This window comes from Chanodichthys erythropterus, chromosome 23 (assembly GCF_024489055.1).
Source record: "Chanodichthys erythropterus isolate Z2021 chromosome 23, ASM2448905v1, whole genome shotgun sequence".
Classification (NCBI taxonomy): Eukaryota; Metazoa; Chordata; class Actinopteri; order Cypriniformes; family Xenocyprididae; genus Chanodichthys; species Chanodichthys erythropterus.
In genome coordinates, this window is record NC_090243.1 from 18,828,981 (window position 1) to 18,845,599 (window position 16,619).

A 16,619-nucleotide genomic window follows, 5' to 3' on the forward strand; every position below is an offset into this window, starting at 1 on the left:
TATTGATCAGTAATGAAAAACAGTCCTAGATACATCAGTGAAATAATGTTCTTAAAGATTTAATTTTTCAATTTAATCAGCTTTATTATCCAATCTCATGGCCATTGTAAAATCTTGTATATGGTCTGTCATGCATATTAACTTAAAACACTTTATTTTATCTTAAATTTAAATTTATATTCAAACACACCAATTCTTTAGACAGCAAAAGTAAACTACTGGACATTCAAGAAAATGATGATTCGGTTAAACTTGTTTTTCTTTATCGAGCATGTGCTGAATAAGTGTCATCAGTGATGGAAGACATTTATAAAATGTGCTATACAAATCTATTGACTTGACTTACAGATTACATTGGTTGCATTGAGCATGTGATTGAGGTCTTTGTCCTGAAACTGTGAAGCATTTCTGCTGATTATACTGTTGTTTAATTGCACGCAAGAGGGAAACTGACTCACTGTATTTATTTATATCAGCTTTCAGTCAGCATGATTTATCTCTGCTTTATTTTGCACACTTAAAGAACATAACTGCACAGACACAAGACATCTGCACCTCTCCTCAACGCCTGTCATCTGTACAGTAAATACTGTAAATGGAAACTGACGTCAGTGACGTCCACATTAAGAAACTGTCCTGTAAACCTCCAGAGATCTCCATCACCTCATTACTGACGGCTCGTGGTGACTGATTCACCTGTTCACGGCTTTAGATGGTTATTTACCTTAAATATCACAACCTGTTTGTGGTTCATCAAGAGCACATTCCCCCACTGTAAATACAGCAGTAACTCCCATTATTATTGGAATACTAAACTAATCTCTATTTGCAATGAGCATTTTACCAATGCTTTAATTATAACTGTATTGGGGTTTTTAATAATTTGGTTTTGGATTTTAGACTGTTTGATTAATCTTTAATATTTTATTGATCGTTTCTGGCTATGAAAATCTATCTCTGTATTCAAAGATGATAAACACACCACATGCTTCATTCTTTGAAAATGCATGAGTTTTCATTTCCCTAATGATAAAGTAAAAGAGATTTGTTTATGAGTGATTTATCTGAAATAGATTAACACAATAATAGACCGGTTTGAAATGGAAAGGTAAATTATGCCTTGGCAGTTTCTATGAACGGTTATACAAAAAACACCACAAAATAAGCAATACTCTGAAGATTTAACCTAGTAACATTTGGCAAATCCAGTGATAATTCATCCTCAAAAGCACCCACTGAATCAACCGAGTAACTTGTAAACACATCTTTGTTTCTGATGGGGAAAAAAGTCCAATCAGATTGATCAAGAAGGTTTACCTCCCATATTTTATATGCAACATACATCAGACAGTCAGCAAGAGATTGCAGCGTCTAACATTGAGTCTAATATCATATCAACTGTTTAAAACAGGCTGTTAGGAAACCTGACTGGTTACACGGGTGCCAATTCAAGGGTGAATCAGGCCAATGAGACACAGATGGTCTCGTTCACAAACCATCCAAATCAATTACTCATTCCATTTATAAAAATACAGTGATGTCAAAATCAAGTTTCTAATACAGGCTTCCATTGGGGAGGGAGGGAGGGAGGGAGGGATATACAGTCAAACCAAAATTTATTCAGATACCTTGAACATTTCATTCATTAATACAGTTTATTCACTATAGTTAAAAAAAAAATTGGTAATAAAATATGACAAGATCTCAGAGTTAAACTGTGTCAGAAAAATGAATTTAATTATGTCAGATAACACTTAATCAAAACATGGTCAGGTCAAAGTGTCTGAATAATTTTTGGTTCCAAATTTGTATCAATTTTACTGTTAGTTCACTGTATGAAGAATTTTTGGGTATAATATGTCACAGTTTATTTTGCTATCCTCACTTAAATAAATGAACTATAGTCTCCTGCACCCACTAGTAAAAATATATCAAAAATATAATAAATGTCTGAATAATTTTTGGTTTGACTGTATTTTAAATAAATAAGTCATTAAATTTCAGTAATTTCACATGTATATATGGAATTACTGACAAAAAAGTAAAAGTTATTTACACTATTTAAATATATAGAAATATTAAAAAGGAAGACTGCAAGAGCTTAAGAAAATACTAACAATGTTTATAGAATATAAAAAAATCTAGAAATTATGGAAGCTAATTGCTGTCTCTCATTGTAAGTTTAAAAGTTGTAGTTGTGCGAAAATAAATGATAAGAAATAAAACTGTTAAAAAAAAATATTGTGACTATTTATCACAACTTCATGTTTATAGCACACAATGTGGCTCTTATTTTAAAAATGTATACAGGTTTGGAAAGAAAAAATATTGACTAAAAGAAACTAAAAATATTAAAAGATATTTTTTGTCAAATCCCAAAAGCTATGACTAAACAAAATGAACACTACTGCAGCATCCAAAACACAAAATGCTGGTCTTTTCATTTTGTTTGCCTTTAATGCAAGTATAAATCCAGCAATGCCCTGTTGTATTGGACTATTTTGCACTTGTATGAAGTTTGTTGAAAATCCTCCAACCATATAGCATGTAAAGGCTCGTTCACACCAAGAACAATAACCATAACGATAACTATATTAGCATCTACACCAACGAACAATAATGCGCTGTTTATTCTAAGCACACAATGCAGTTTGTCATCTTTCGCTTTAAATGCTTGATCAGATTCTGGCTGTCAATGTTTTTATCGTTCATCAGCTGGGAAAAAAAAAAACTTCTGAAAGTGATTCCAACGATATTCAGTAGTTCCTCTGTGCCATTATCGCTATAGTTGTGGCGTGGCTTTCTTTTACATTTAGAAAGATTTTTAGAACTATATTCATCTATGCATGAATCCCCTCATATTAACTGGCTAATAAAACAGGACCAATGAGAATGCAGTTAAGTGTTTCTCCCTCGCATGATTAGCTCTCAGCTGTATAATTGGCAGTTGACTGGGGCAGGTGGGGAAAAATAGAGCACTGGCCTCATTTCATTCTCTAGAGACAATTCAGAGAGAGTAACGCAGGCGCCACACAGAAACCAGCAGCCCAAGGACAAAGCGGGAAGAGCGGTGATACGAGACCAGGTCATGGAAACAGCAAAGAGACTGCAGAAACCGGTCTGTCAGGACACCGGACACAAGACAAGGGCTGTGAAATAATACTATACCACCATGAAACCAATGCAATTTAGTTAGTAGTTCCAAAAAAAAAAACAGTATTGGGTCACATAAATAACAAAATGCAGCACCTACAAGGCTTTTCCCACTCACACTTAACGCATTTGTCCAAGTGTCCATTCAGCTCGCTCAGTTTTTGCGAGAAGAAACCCTTTTACACACACCTCCAATCGTATTGTACTTCATTCTCTCACATACACAGCGCACCACCCCCTCCTATGTAGGACAGGGTGAATATAGATATATTTCCAGTGAATTGGTCCCCAGAAACTTTAATTGGAGAACTGCCATGGAACAGACTGTCCCACTTTTATAACCCGTTAAAAAGAAGTGGAGCAACCAGGTCCGGCATTGGTCTCTTCCTTTCGCTCATGCTCTTTGTGTCTCTCATCAGCCATCGCTCCTTTAGAAAAAAATGACATCGCAGATAACAGACAATTAAACCATGTGTTGCTGTTTTTTCTGCACTCTTTCCCTGGAGCTCAGAGTGAGATTGAGCCATTGAGAAAAGCACAAAACCACTTTCTGTTTCTATAATGAACCTGCTAGTGTTCATGGTGCAATGATGTTTTAAACCCCAGAGATCATGAATGAGTGAAATGAGTGATGTCCCCTTATCTGTACACTTGTTTGTAGGTGATAGAAGTGTTACGTGGGAGGCCTGAAGATCATAAAGAGATTTATTATGAACAACAGTGAATTGCAATGCATTCAAATGCAGGCAAAAACCTAATAATATACACTTCCAATCAAAAGTTTGAAAGAAGTCTCTTCTGCTCACCAAGGCTGCATTTATTTAATCTACAGTAAAAACAGTAATATTGTAAAATGTTATTTCAAAATAACATCAAAATATAAAAATATAATTTATTCCTGTGATCAAAGCTGAATTTTCAGCATCATTACTCCAATCAGTGTCACATGATCCTTCAGAAATCATTCTAATATGATGACTTGGCGCTCAAGAAACATTTATGAAAGAACAGCAAAAGAACAGCATTTATTTGAGATAGAAATATTTTGTAATATTTTAAATGGTAGTAATGTAGAATTGATTAATCGCAATTAATCGTATCTAACATAATATATATATATATATATATATATATATATATATATATATATATATATATATAAATATATATACAAATATAAATATATATATATATATATATATATATATATATATATATATATATATATATATATATATATATATATACACACACATGCATACATACATATATTGCATAGTTTTATGTTAGATACGATTAATCAATTTTACAGCACTTCTTTACTGTCACTTTTGATTAATTTAATGAATATTTGCTGAATAAAAGTATTATTTCTTTAAAAAAAAATAAAAAATCTTACTGACCCCAAACTTTTGACCAGTAGTGTATATACTATATCGTAATTTACATAATAAAGAAAAAGGCCTTAGAGATAAACAGATCTATTTAAACTAGGAGTTTATATTTCCACTTATTCCATTTTTATTTAAATGCATACATTTAATCATAAGTCTGAAGACTTATTAAAAGTTAAGCAAACCTCCTTCTGTTCAAAAAAGCCAAACATTCTTAATAAACCAAGTCACATGCAGGAACAGCCCTTTACTGAACATGTGACGTTGCAAATTCGTTATCAACCATCATCTTACATCAATTTAGTGTCAAATATCTCCTGCTGCTATTACGAAAGTCAGACTTTAAATTTGTCAAAACAATCCAGATGCGAGGACGCATATCAGAAAAATGCAGGCGCACGTTACAGTAGTTATCAACATGAAAAGAAAGGCACCAAAGAGACCAGTGTTGCTAAAATTAACACATCATGTTGTCCTACAAAAACCACACTAGCACATGTGAAGCAAATAGATCTCCTGCAGTGAACAAAGTGAATGAAATATGCTATAAAAAAGTGGAGATTCAAAAATGCACAACTTCCTTGAATACTAATGCACAACCTACATGCTCAACTGTATGTAAGAGGATAATAATGAAGAGGGTTTTCCAAGTTAAAGGCCACTTTTGACCCTGGCTTATGATTCAGAGCTAGTTAGCCCTGCTTTTCTAGTGCCAAAGATAAAGAGTATTCAAGCAACATACAGTACAGCCAAACATAAATCATTAATGCTTACTGGATCATTGCTTATGATGTAAAATATTTATGCACTGTTTAGTTTCAGCATCATAAAACAGTTAAAAATAATGTTTAATTCTCCAGCATGCATTTTCTTCTGTTTGTTGTGATACATTTTAGAGAACTAAAGATAACTAGAGTGGATTTACATGCCAAAATGCATACAAACATTTATGATTTGATTTAAAACTACTATAACATGCTTGTCATATACTTAAAGCTGCTGTCCGTAACAATATCAATTTTTAACCAAAGCAAGTATATAACCAGCCAGTGTTCAAAACTATCTCCTTACCTTAGCCTGATTCACAACGGTAAGCTTGTAATAATGTTTTTTAATCGGAATGGTACTGGTGGGTTTTTGAGGGAAATTCGTGCAGCCATTCATCTTTGCGTCATTACATCACGTCTGTTACATAAAGAAGGAGTCCCAGCTAGTAGGCTATATCACATGTGAGGTGGCATCTTTTCTCACAGCAGCTGGAATAATTAAACTTATCATTTTGATGGTGGATTGTATGGTATGACAAATTAACATTAGATTAGACTGTACAGAAATTTAAATCTACAGGTAACGCTAATACACATTAAATACACGTAGTCACACAATGCAGATGTTAACTAACAATTTGAAAACAAAGTATAACAATAATAATAACTTGCAGAGTTTGATGTTATTTGAGCTAAGCGATTGTTAGATTTAATCACCATTGGTAGCACGATTTATTGACATGCTTTTTTTCCCCTCAGTTGGTCAAAACAAAGGTGGCAGATTTGTTACTCACTTGTTCAGATGACATTTTCCAGTGAAAACTCTTATTTTGGTCATACTTCCAAAACTACAAACTGTGATTCTGAAGTACAGTATCCACACCGGTGAGGTGACTGACAGCAAACATTACATTCATCCGCACCGAGGAGCCATGCCGATGCACAACCCTTGTAAAGATAATAATTCCACAAATAACTGCAATTGCAGGTTTAAAACAGAGATGGTGATAAAGAGGCAAAACTTACGGACTGCAGCTTTAATGGTTTGATCAATAATCCTAAATAAGCAAGAAATATTAGTAATAATAATAATAATAATATTAAATCAGGGTTTATGAAACTACAGTGTAAAACCTCAACACTGGCAATTAATAATTAACCCAGATTATTAAGTGAACAGTGTGAAACTGATACAAGATAACCCAGGGTGATGTTAACACAGGAAATCGCATGTGTACAGCTCAAATAACAAGCAAAAGCTTTATGGAAGGAACCAAACGAGGAGGAAACCCATAGCCGTGACCTCCTTCAACAACATCCTGGAGGTCAGCGCTCTAGAAGAGAGGAGGAGTGCGAGAGAAAACTGGGACGAGGAGAGACAGAACGCAAATTATGCTGAGATCGAGCTCAGGGCACAAGAATGAGTGTAAGTGCTGAAGAAAAAACACCAAACCAAGAAAAACTCATACAGAAAGCACAACAAATCCAAACAAACAAACAAAAAACAAACAAAGGATAGATAGAATAAATGAACAAATGACTGAACAAATGAAAGAACGAACAAAAAAAGAACAATAAAACAAACGAATGAACAAGCAAACAAAGTATAGGTAGAATGAATGAACAAATGACTGAACAAATGAAAGAACGAACAAAAAAAGAACAATAAAATAAACGAATGAACGAGCAAACAAAGGATAGGTAGAATAAATGAACAAATGACTGAACAAATGAAAGAACGAACAAAAAAAGGACAATAAAATAAATGAATGAATGAACAAACAATCTATAGAATGAACAAACAATAGATAGGTAGAACAAACGAATGACAGATAGATAGAACGAAAAAACGATAAGTAGATGCACAAATGAGATAGAACGAATGAACAAACGACTGAATAAACGAAAGAATGAATAAATGATAAAATGAACAAACAAATGAATTAACACATGATAGATAAAACGAGCGAATGACAGATTGGTAGAACAAATGTTAAGTAGAACATACAAATAATAGACAGAGCGAATGAACAAACGACTGAACAAATGAAAGAATGAGCAAATGATAGACAGAATGAACAATCAAACGACAGACATATAGAACGAACGATGGATAGAACAAAAGAATGACAGAACGAATGAACAAACTACAGAATGAGCAAACGATAGGTAGAATGAACAAACAAACTACAGAATTAATGACAGAATGAACAATCTATAGAATGAACAAAAACGACAGACATAGAAAACGAACGATGGATAGAACAAACGAATGAACAAACGAATGAACAAACTACAGAATGAGCAAACGATAGGTAGAATGAACAAACTACAGAATGAACGACAGAATGAACAAACTATAGAATGAACAAACGACAGACATATAGAACGAACGATGGATAGAACAAACGAACGAGATAGAACGAACAAACGATAAGTAGAACAAACAAATAATAGAACGAATGAACAAACAATTGAACAAACGAAAAAACAAACAATAGAACGAACAAACAAACAAACAATAGAACGAACAAACAAACAAACAAACAATAGAGCGAACAAATTATAGAAACATAGAATGAACGATAGACAGAACGAACAAACAACAGAATGGTAGAACGAACGATAAGTAGAACAAACGATAGATAGAATGAATGAACAAATTAAAGAAAGAACAAACAAACGACAGAACGAATGAACAAACGGACGACAGAACGAATGAAAGAACAAACAAACGGTAGGTAGAATGAACAAACAAAGGCACAACAGAACAAATGAACAAACAAAAACAACAGAACGAATGAAAAAATTAACAAATGAACTATAGAACAAACAAATGATAGATAGATAGAATGGTAGAATAAAAAAATAAGTAGAAAAAAATGATAGATTGAATGAACAAAAATGAAAGAAAGAACAAACAAATGGTAGGTAGAATGAACAAACAAACAAACGAACGAACGACAGAACGAATGAAAGAATGAACAAACGAACTATAGAACAAAGAAATGATAGATAGATAGAACGACAGAATGGTAGAATGAACAATAAGTAGAACAAATGATAGAAAGAATGAATTAACAAATGAAAGAAAGAACAGACAAACAGTAGGTAGAATGAACAAACAAACGAAATGACAGAACACATGAATAAAACAAACGAACGACAGAATGAATGAAAAAACGAACAAACAAACTATAGAACAAACAAATGATAGATAGATAGAAAAATAGATAGACAGACAGACAGACAGACAGGTAGATAGACACTTCCACTTGACTTCTGAAGTCATGATGCTTTGTGAGAGAACCAGACAGCTCTGAAAACTCGTTAACATTTCTGCATCGCGTTTCAGCTTTGCATTTGGTTACAAAAAAGTGCCATTAACATAAACCTGGCACAACTATGAGCACATGTCTCAATTTTGACATCTCAACAGTCCCTGCTTTTTCAAAAACTAAACCATAAACATAATTCACAGCAAGAATGCATGTCATACACAGCTTAAGATCACAATGCACAGTGTGCTCATACAAAACATAGTTTGGGTGCAATTAGCTGTTCAATTTAACTGTTTAAACACAAACAGATGAAGAGTTCACATTTCTCTCTCGCTATATAGATTTCCTAGATAAGTGTTTGAGTGCATAATTATGCTCTCTGCGTGCAATGACCTACCTTTGGTCTCAGCAGGCCTCTCACACCAGAAAAACAGCACACACACATACTCACCCACTCACTATCAGCACAATTTAGAGCAAAACACACACTGAAGTCAAAAGCGCTGCATATGCAACTACTGCAGTTCAGTTTTGCTAAAGCACACCAGCACAAAGTACGCAAAGCAACACTTTCTCAAAAGTCGTCTATCAAGCATCTCGGGAGTCGCATCCATGCAATAGTTTTTCCTGCAAGCGCTAATATATCTGCTCCATCTAAGCATCATAACGAATGCACTATCCAAGTGGGAATTCATACCTGAAGGTCCAGCCTGAGCTTCCTCATTCCAGCACAGAAGACGTGGTCAGAACAGGGTCCAAAGAGAAACAAACAGTCATAGAAACGGCAATAAACGTGCACATCCAGGCGTTGCGTCCACGCAGGATCACCTCCAGCACTGGAACAATCTCTCTTCTGAGATCTCTCTCATCCCGCTGTCATGCACTCAAACACTCCTCCCTCCAGCCTCGCTCTCCACACACATACACACACACGGCCTCTCGGATGCTAGATCAAACTGGCTCGCATCTGAGGCTTGGGTTTCATCCGGATCTTCTGTGGCTTTGTGGGAAGAAGTCATCTGTTACGCTTGGAAACCACTGAAACCACGCAGGAAAACACAGTTTCACATGTATAATGCAAGACATGCATGCATGCATATGTGTGAGCATGTGCATATGTCTTTTTTCTGAGCTAATAACATACTGTGACACTCACACACACTCTTGAACACAAGTGGGTCATGGACGGAAAAATGAAAGGAGAAATTAGCCTGACTGTGAGTGTTCATGCGGCGAATTAGAGAGCGGCTGCAGAAATCATCACCTGTCCTCATCACACTGAGATCAATCACCGCCTCTCACCCACAAGGTTTGTATGAGGACACTCAAGAATAACCTAGACACAAAGCAGTTAGACAGAATGACTGGCCTTCATCAGATAAAGACAGAATAATACATTCCCTGCTTCATAAGAGTCTGTCTGCACTTTCTCCACTTTTAAATCAGGCCTGTTTGACAATTCTTTCTTATTAGTGGCTTTTACGAAGCTAAGCATCACTAGTACTAGTGCTCAAAGTGATGTGATGAAACCTCTTCCACTATGATAGTGTGCAGACTTTGTGCTATTTTAATTATAGTAATTTTATGTGATTTTGTCTTATTTCTATACAGCTTTTATTCATTTTTTAGTTTTAGTAACTGTAGTAGTTTTTTGTAGTAATTTAAACATTTCAGTTAGTCTGCAAGGAAATTATGAAAATTCTGTCATTAATGACCCTCATGTCGTTCCAAACCCGTAAGACCTCCGTTCATCTTCAGAACACAGTTTAGGATATTTTAGATTTAGTCCGAGAGCTTTCTGTCCCTCCATTGAAAGTGTATGTACGGTATACTGTCCATGTCCAGAAAGGAAATAAAAACATCATCAAAGTAGTCCATGTGACATCAGTGGGTTAGTTAGAATTTTTTGAAGCATCGAAAATACATTTTGGTCGAAAAATAACAAAAACTACGACTTTATTCAGCATTGTATTCTCTTCCGGGTCTGTTGTCAATCCGGGTTCACGACTCCGCAGTGACACTGCTGATGTAAGACGCTGCTGATGTGTTATCCAGTGCGCCCGAGCTTCGTTTACAGTCTGAGGGAGACGCACGCTGTATTCAAGCTATTCTACATTGTTTGTATTTTGGTATTGCTATATTTTTTTAAATGGTGCGTAAGTGTGCATGTCGCGGATGTCCTAATCGCCAAAAACAATGACGGAAAAGTGCATTACCAACGCCGACAGATGAAAGGATTCAATGGAATCAATTCAATGGAATCAATTCAATGGAATCAATTCAAAGGATTCCGGAAGAGAAGACAATGCTGAATAAAGTCGTAGTTTTTGTTATTTTTGGACCAAAATGTATTTTTCTAACTTTTAACTAACCCACTGATGTCACATGGACTACTTTGACGATGTTTTTATTACCTTTCTGGACATGGACAGTCTACCGTACATGCATTCGTACATTTTCAATGGAAGGACAGAAAGCTCTCGAACTAAATCTAAAATATCTTAAACTGTGTTCCGAAGATGAACTAACCCTTTAAAGGGTTAGTTCACCCAAAAATGAAAATTCTGTCATTAATTACTCAACCTTTAAGAATCTTTAATTTCTAATCAGTGGTTCGGAGTGTGTATCAAACTGCCAAAGTCACGTGATTTCAGTAAACGAGGCTTCGTTACGTCATAAGTGTTTCGAAATTTCAATGTTCACCACTGGGGGGCGTGACTTTCACAGTTTGATTCGCACTCCGAACCACTGATTCGAGAAAAAAAAAAAAGATTTGTAAAGCTTCAAAGTTTCATGAAGCAGTGTTTTGAAATCGTCCATCACTAGATATTGTTGAATAAAGTCGCTATTTTGTTTTTTTAGTGCACAAAAAATATTCTCGTTGCTTCATAAAATTATCGTTGAACCACTGTAGTCACATGAACTTATTTAAATATGTCTTTAGTATAGTTTTCTAGGCATTTGAAAGTGTAAATTGTCTTGCTGTCAATGCAGGCCTCACTGAGGAACATTTAAGAGTTTATGAACGAATCCAAAATACTATTTCTCAACTAATTGATTCCAAAACTGACTGTTTACTGGATACTCTCCAAGTTGGGCATTTTGACATAATTTTGTGGGTGTTTGACTGTTTAAATGCAGTAAGCCAGTCATTTTGGTACTTGTGATTCACAAGCTGCCCAGTGTGAGCACGAAACCTGTGAGAATTAGTAAAATTATGTGCAATACAAGCCCTGTTTAACCTGAGCGACTGAGAGGCGGGTGCATGTCACTTCGCCATGGGAGAGAGCTAGAATGCACTGCTGACATTATTGCCCGTGCCTGTGGTAACAAAACGGACCGACTCGGAATCGGAAAGACATAAGACTGACCGCCCAGTCACCAGGCCAATCATGCAATCGGTGCATCTCTACAAAGAACCGCTTCATATGAGTTATTTGTCCAGGAACCTGACCATACTGGGTGCACTATATCAGACACACTGTTTTCACCTGCTGGACCATAACAATGAAAAAAGATGTACAATAAAGGAGGGACCTGAACCACATCTACAACCACATCTATCACATCCATAAAGTTGACCTAGAAACCCCATAGCAACACCCTGGCAACAACACACTATAGTGTCAGTTACACATAAGCCACAAGCAAAAATTCTGAAAATGTAAACATCTTTCCAAAACGCAGTTTCCCGCAAATTTGATCTGTCTGTCTATCTGTTTATCTCTCTCTCTCTCTTTGGACATGTATATTTTTGGTGAATTGAGGCAGTGGTGTTCTAGTTGTCGAGTCCTCAAGTGTGAGTTTTCTCTGTACTTCTCTATTTTCAGGCGTTAGGAAGTAGATCTAACACAGTGTTGGAGTCAAATACCAACAGTCCTACTAACTAATTACTAATACATTATTTTTCTTCAGTCACCCCCTTCAAAACGTAACCGAAGTGGCCTGTTTGAACCCCGAGTAAGGCTGTGTCGCTCTCCACTGCTGTCCTGTTTTCTGACCTTTCAAAATGGACCCAAGTCCCACCCCGTCCTCTCACTATAACATCAAAGCTCAGCGTCCTTAAATTAGAATGAAGCAGATAAACACTTCAGTTACTAGTTAATGCATTAACATCTTCACAGAGCAGTTTTTAAACAAATGACATGAATTTGATTTACTAACTAAACAAAGGCAGTAGATGCGAAACCATTTATGTACTGGTTTTGTTTGATTAGCATGCATTTATCTTGTGCTACCAAAACAGCAACATATTGAGTATAAATTAATCACATTATCCATAAGGATACATAACTTATTCAAGTAATTCTCAAAGCTGTATTGCACTTATCTGGTCATCCAATTCATACATTTTATTTTTTCATTTCTAAAGAAAATGAGAGTGGATAGGCCTACTTACAAAACTCACTGCGCCTTAATGCTTGATTCAATGCAAATCTGTGGGATTTAATGCAAGTCACCCATATTATTCCAAGAGGAATAAAATCATAACCAACACGCCTCAAGAAGAAGCATGATTTGAGGAATTATTCATGTCTGGAGCACAAGAGCTGCAGGATGATGGGAATAGTGATACTTAATTTAGTAAATACCACTAATTAAGCCTACTGGTCAGTAAAAACAAAACCCCCCTACTTCTGTTTCTATTCTAAGCATTTTAAAAATGTTTGGACTGTTTTAACACTAAAATCAAACTACTGGAATGATGAAGCATCTGATGACTTGCAGAGAACACAAACTCTGTTCCTCTAAGAAACGAATGCAAATAACCTAAAATCCCCAACATGTCTGAAGCCGCATCACTGACCCTCAGACCATAATGTACTGTATTACTCATTCATTAGATATTAGTCAATCATGGCATTTTTATTCCAAGGCTGGTACTCTGTAAAAAGCAACATAAAAAAAAAAAACACTTGAAAGATGTCTCAACTGACTTTCAGTTCTTTCCAAATAAAACCAAAAGTAAAGAAAATCCCGCACACTATCAGAGCTCACAAAAGTATTAAAAAAAATTTATTAATCACTGCAAATGTGATTGTTCATGAGTTCAGCTGTTTTTTTTAATATATATATTGAGCTTTGAATCGTTTATCTAGATATGTCTGATGAAGGTCAATGGACCGAAACATTGTGATAAATGTGGGGATTTTCGTTTGTTCATGATTTTTGACTTTTTTTGGTGCCCTCTCCTACGCATCTATTACCTGCAGGTGTGCGAGGGTAATCGCTCAAATAAAATAAAATAAAAGAATTTGAGTTAAAAACTACACTCAACTTAACAGCAAACCCACATGCCTTAAAAAAAATCACTATATACTTACAACAAAATAACAACAAACTGCTCATAGTGAGTGGAAAATAAAATGCTTATAAATAAAATAAAAATGATGTTGCCTGGGTCAACATCATTATTGGTCCTGGAATACATTTACTGTATGACAACCAACATTAGGCCCTCTAGTTTACGAGTTAGACGTTTGGTTTTTTTTTCCCCAGACAGGACTGTTGTTACAGGAACACTGTTTTCTCTGTAAAACCAGGATGTGTGTCAAGTCACCATTACTTTACCACAGACGCCGAAGTCTCCCTTTCACAACACTATTAAACGGCAAGGGCACAAAGTTTATTGCGTCTAGATTTCACAATTTGGCAGATATTCTGTCTCACTCAAAAGATCATATGATAATCAATTTGGCAACACCATCTCTGAAGCATCCATACTATATATAATGCATTATAAAGATATTCATAATTAATTATTTAAACAGCTAATTAAAATTAAGCTATGTCAAGACCAAAAGCTTAAAGGATTATAATGCATAATGTCTTATATTATTAGATGCGTTACTGAAACATTGTGTTATGTGAACAGATCTGACAAATTGCTTTGTTAGTCACTTTGGATAAAAGTATATAGATGCATAAATGTAAATATGATTAATAGATTATAACAGAATTATTTATGAAAAAATGTGTATAATAGAGCACTGTCAAATAATTACAGTATAATGCATCATTATGCAGGTTTCATAGAAATTGCTGCTATAAATTCATACTGTATGTGGCCAAAACGATACACAGTTTGACCATTATTTTACCAAAAGCATCATCGGTTGATTTCTGAACTTCTTTCTGTACATGTGAAAATGTTCTTATAACGTGTCTAAAAACATTGTGTGTATGCATTGTGAACTGTACCAACAACCAACCAACATATTTAACGTACATTTGGTGAATGCAAAATCTATTTAATGAACAAAGGGCTGATTAATAAGCGTTTATTTTTATAAATAACACCAACATTGGGTATTCTTGGAAATGCACAGGAAGGTAACACACACACACGCACGCACGCACGCACACACACGCACGCACGCACGCACGCACGCACGCACGCACGCACACACACACACACACACACACACACACACACACACACACACACACACACACACACACACAGTAAAGCTGTGTTCCTGTTCCTGTTGCACAAATAATATAAAGAATTAGGAAGGTATCTTGAACAAAGGAAATAAAGAATACAACAGAAACAGATTGTGAAAGCTTAAGTAAGAAGTATGAAGACACTTTGTGATACCGAACTGAAAGCAGAAGATATGAAATGGGGGACAGTATTAAAAAAAACTTCTCACTAAAGAAGTGCATGTCACTTTACAGTGGTGGAAACATTGGAAACAAAATATATCTTAAATATTTTTTAGTCTGTTTTGCAATAGAATTTTGTCTGTCTAATATTCATTTGTCACAAACTTACCAAGTTTGAGATCTGTGATCAAATGTCATTTTTGCTCTCCTGTGGATGCACTGGCCTGTGGGACCTCCTGACAGAAATGAATTCATTCAAAGTTTGAATCCTAGTGAAATCAAAATCAAGATCACATTGCAATACGGCCTGGATGACTCACTGAACATTCATTTTACAACATTCATCTGCTTTTATCCTCTACTGCAGTTTAAGTAAATACAAACAGTTTCAGAGCCTCTGTACTCTGCACTAAAAACATCTCTCACCAAACACCAGAGTGTGGTTCAGTGTGGTTAATGTTGTTAATCCAGTAGACTCGGAAAATTGCTTTGCCAACACTGAAAATACACAAGCCTCAAGAGTTAAAAGAGAACTTGCGAACAGGCGATGATGTTCTGTGTAGAAATCAAGCCTAAAATGACCCTGGGTCATTTCAGGTTAACTAACAAGCAGTACAAATATTTTATAATTTCACTAAATTAAAAATTAATTTTGAATTAATTAACAGGTCAGCACACAGATATTTGTGCTGGGGAAGAGGGTTTTGCATCACTTTGAATGAAAAATTGATTAATATACAAGTTAAGTAAACAATGAACCCATGAATAAACCTTACTATTATATATTATTACTAAAATCACTAATAGTCACACTTAAAAGAGTCAATGTCACTGAAATTTGCTCATGCTGTTTATTTACAAGCATAACTACAACCTATTGTTGTGCATAATATGCAATGAGCAATACTTACATTTTCTTATATTTTATGCAGAAGCTAGATGACCTACTTGACATGCTAAACTCCATCTAAAACAGCCTTTATTAACTGAGAGATAACATGGAATAACTGCACTTTCTAAAAATTACTTGTCATACCACATGAGCTTTTAACATGAACATCTGAATGCAAAAATGAATAAAAATGCTAAATAAGACAAGGAAGTACACAAGTTATAGATTCATATGATTTTTAACCAGAATTTTTGACGCTGATAAAAACAATATTCTGCAATATCCTAAATATTCTCTGTGGGCAGAAACAGAATTGTTGATATACTAAAAATGAATGTAGTCAGTCTATAAGACTTATTAGATAAAGTGTACTTTGTAAAATGTTTCTTAAAACTTAAAACCGAAATGAGTCATGCATCATTCTTTCACACTTATTTTGAGTTTGAGCCTCCCAGTTGTTCTTGATCACTGACCATCTACATGACCATGAATTCACACGTTCTGTAAATAGCAATGCCTGATA

General features: G+C 35.1%; 1 protein-coding gene across 1 annotated transcript in view; it reads right to left on the reverse strand.

Moving 5' to 3' along the window:
• The window catches only part of LOC137013705 (SH3 and multiple ankyrin repeat domains protein 1), a 28,462-nt gene extending 12,717 nt beyond the window's left edge, over positions 1 to 15,745 (reverse strand). Inside the window, exon 1 of the mRNA XM_067377664.1 lies at positions 15,374 to 15,745. The gene's annotated coding sequence lies outside the window, so the exon portion shown is untranslated. The remainder of the gene's footprint in view (positions 1 to 15,373) is intronic.
• Positions 15,746 to 16,619: the final 874 nt, after the last annotated feature.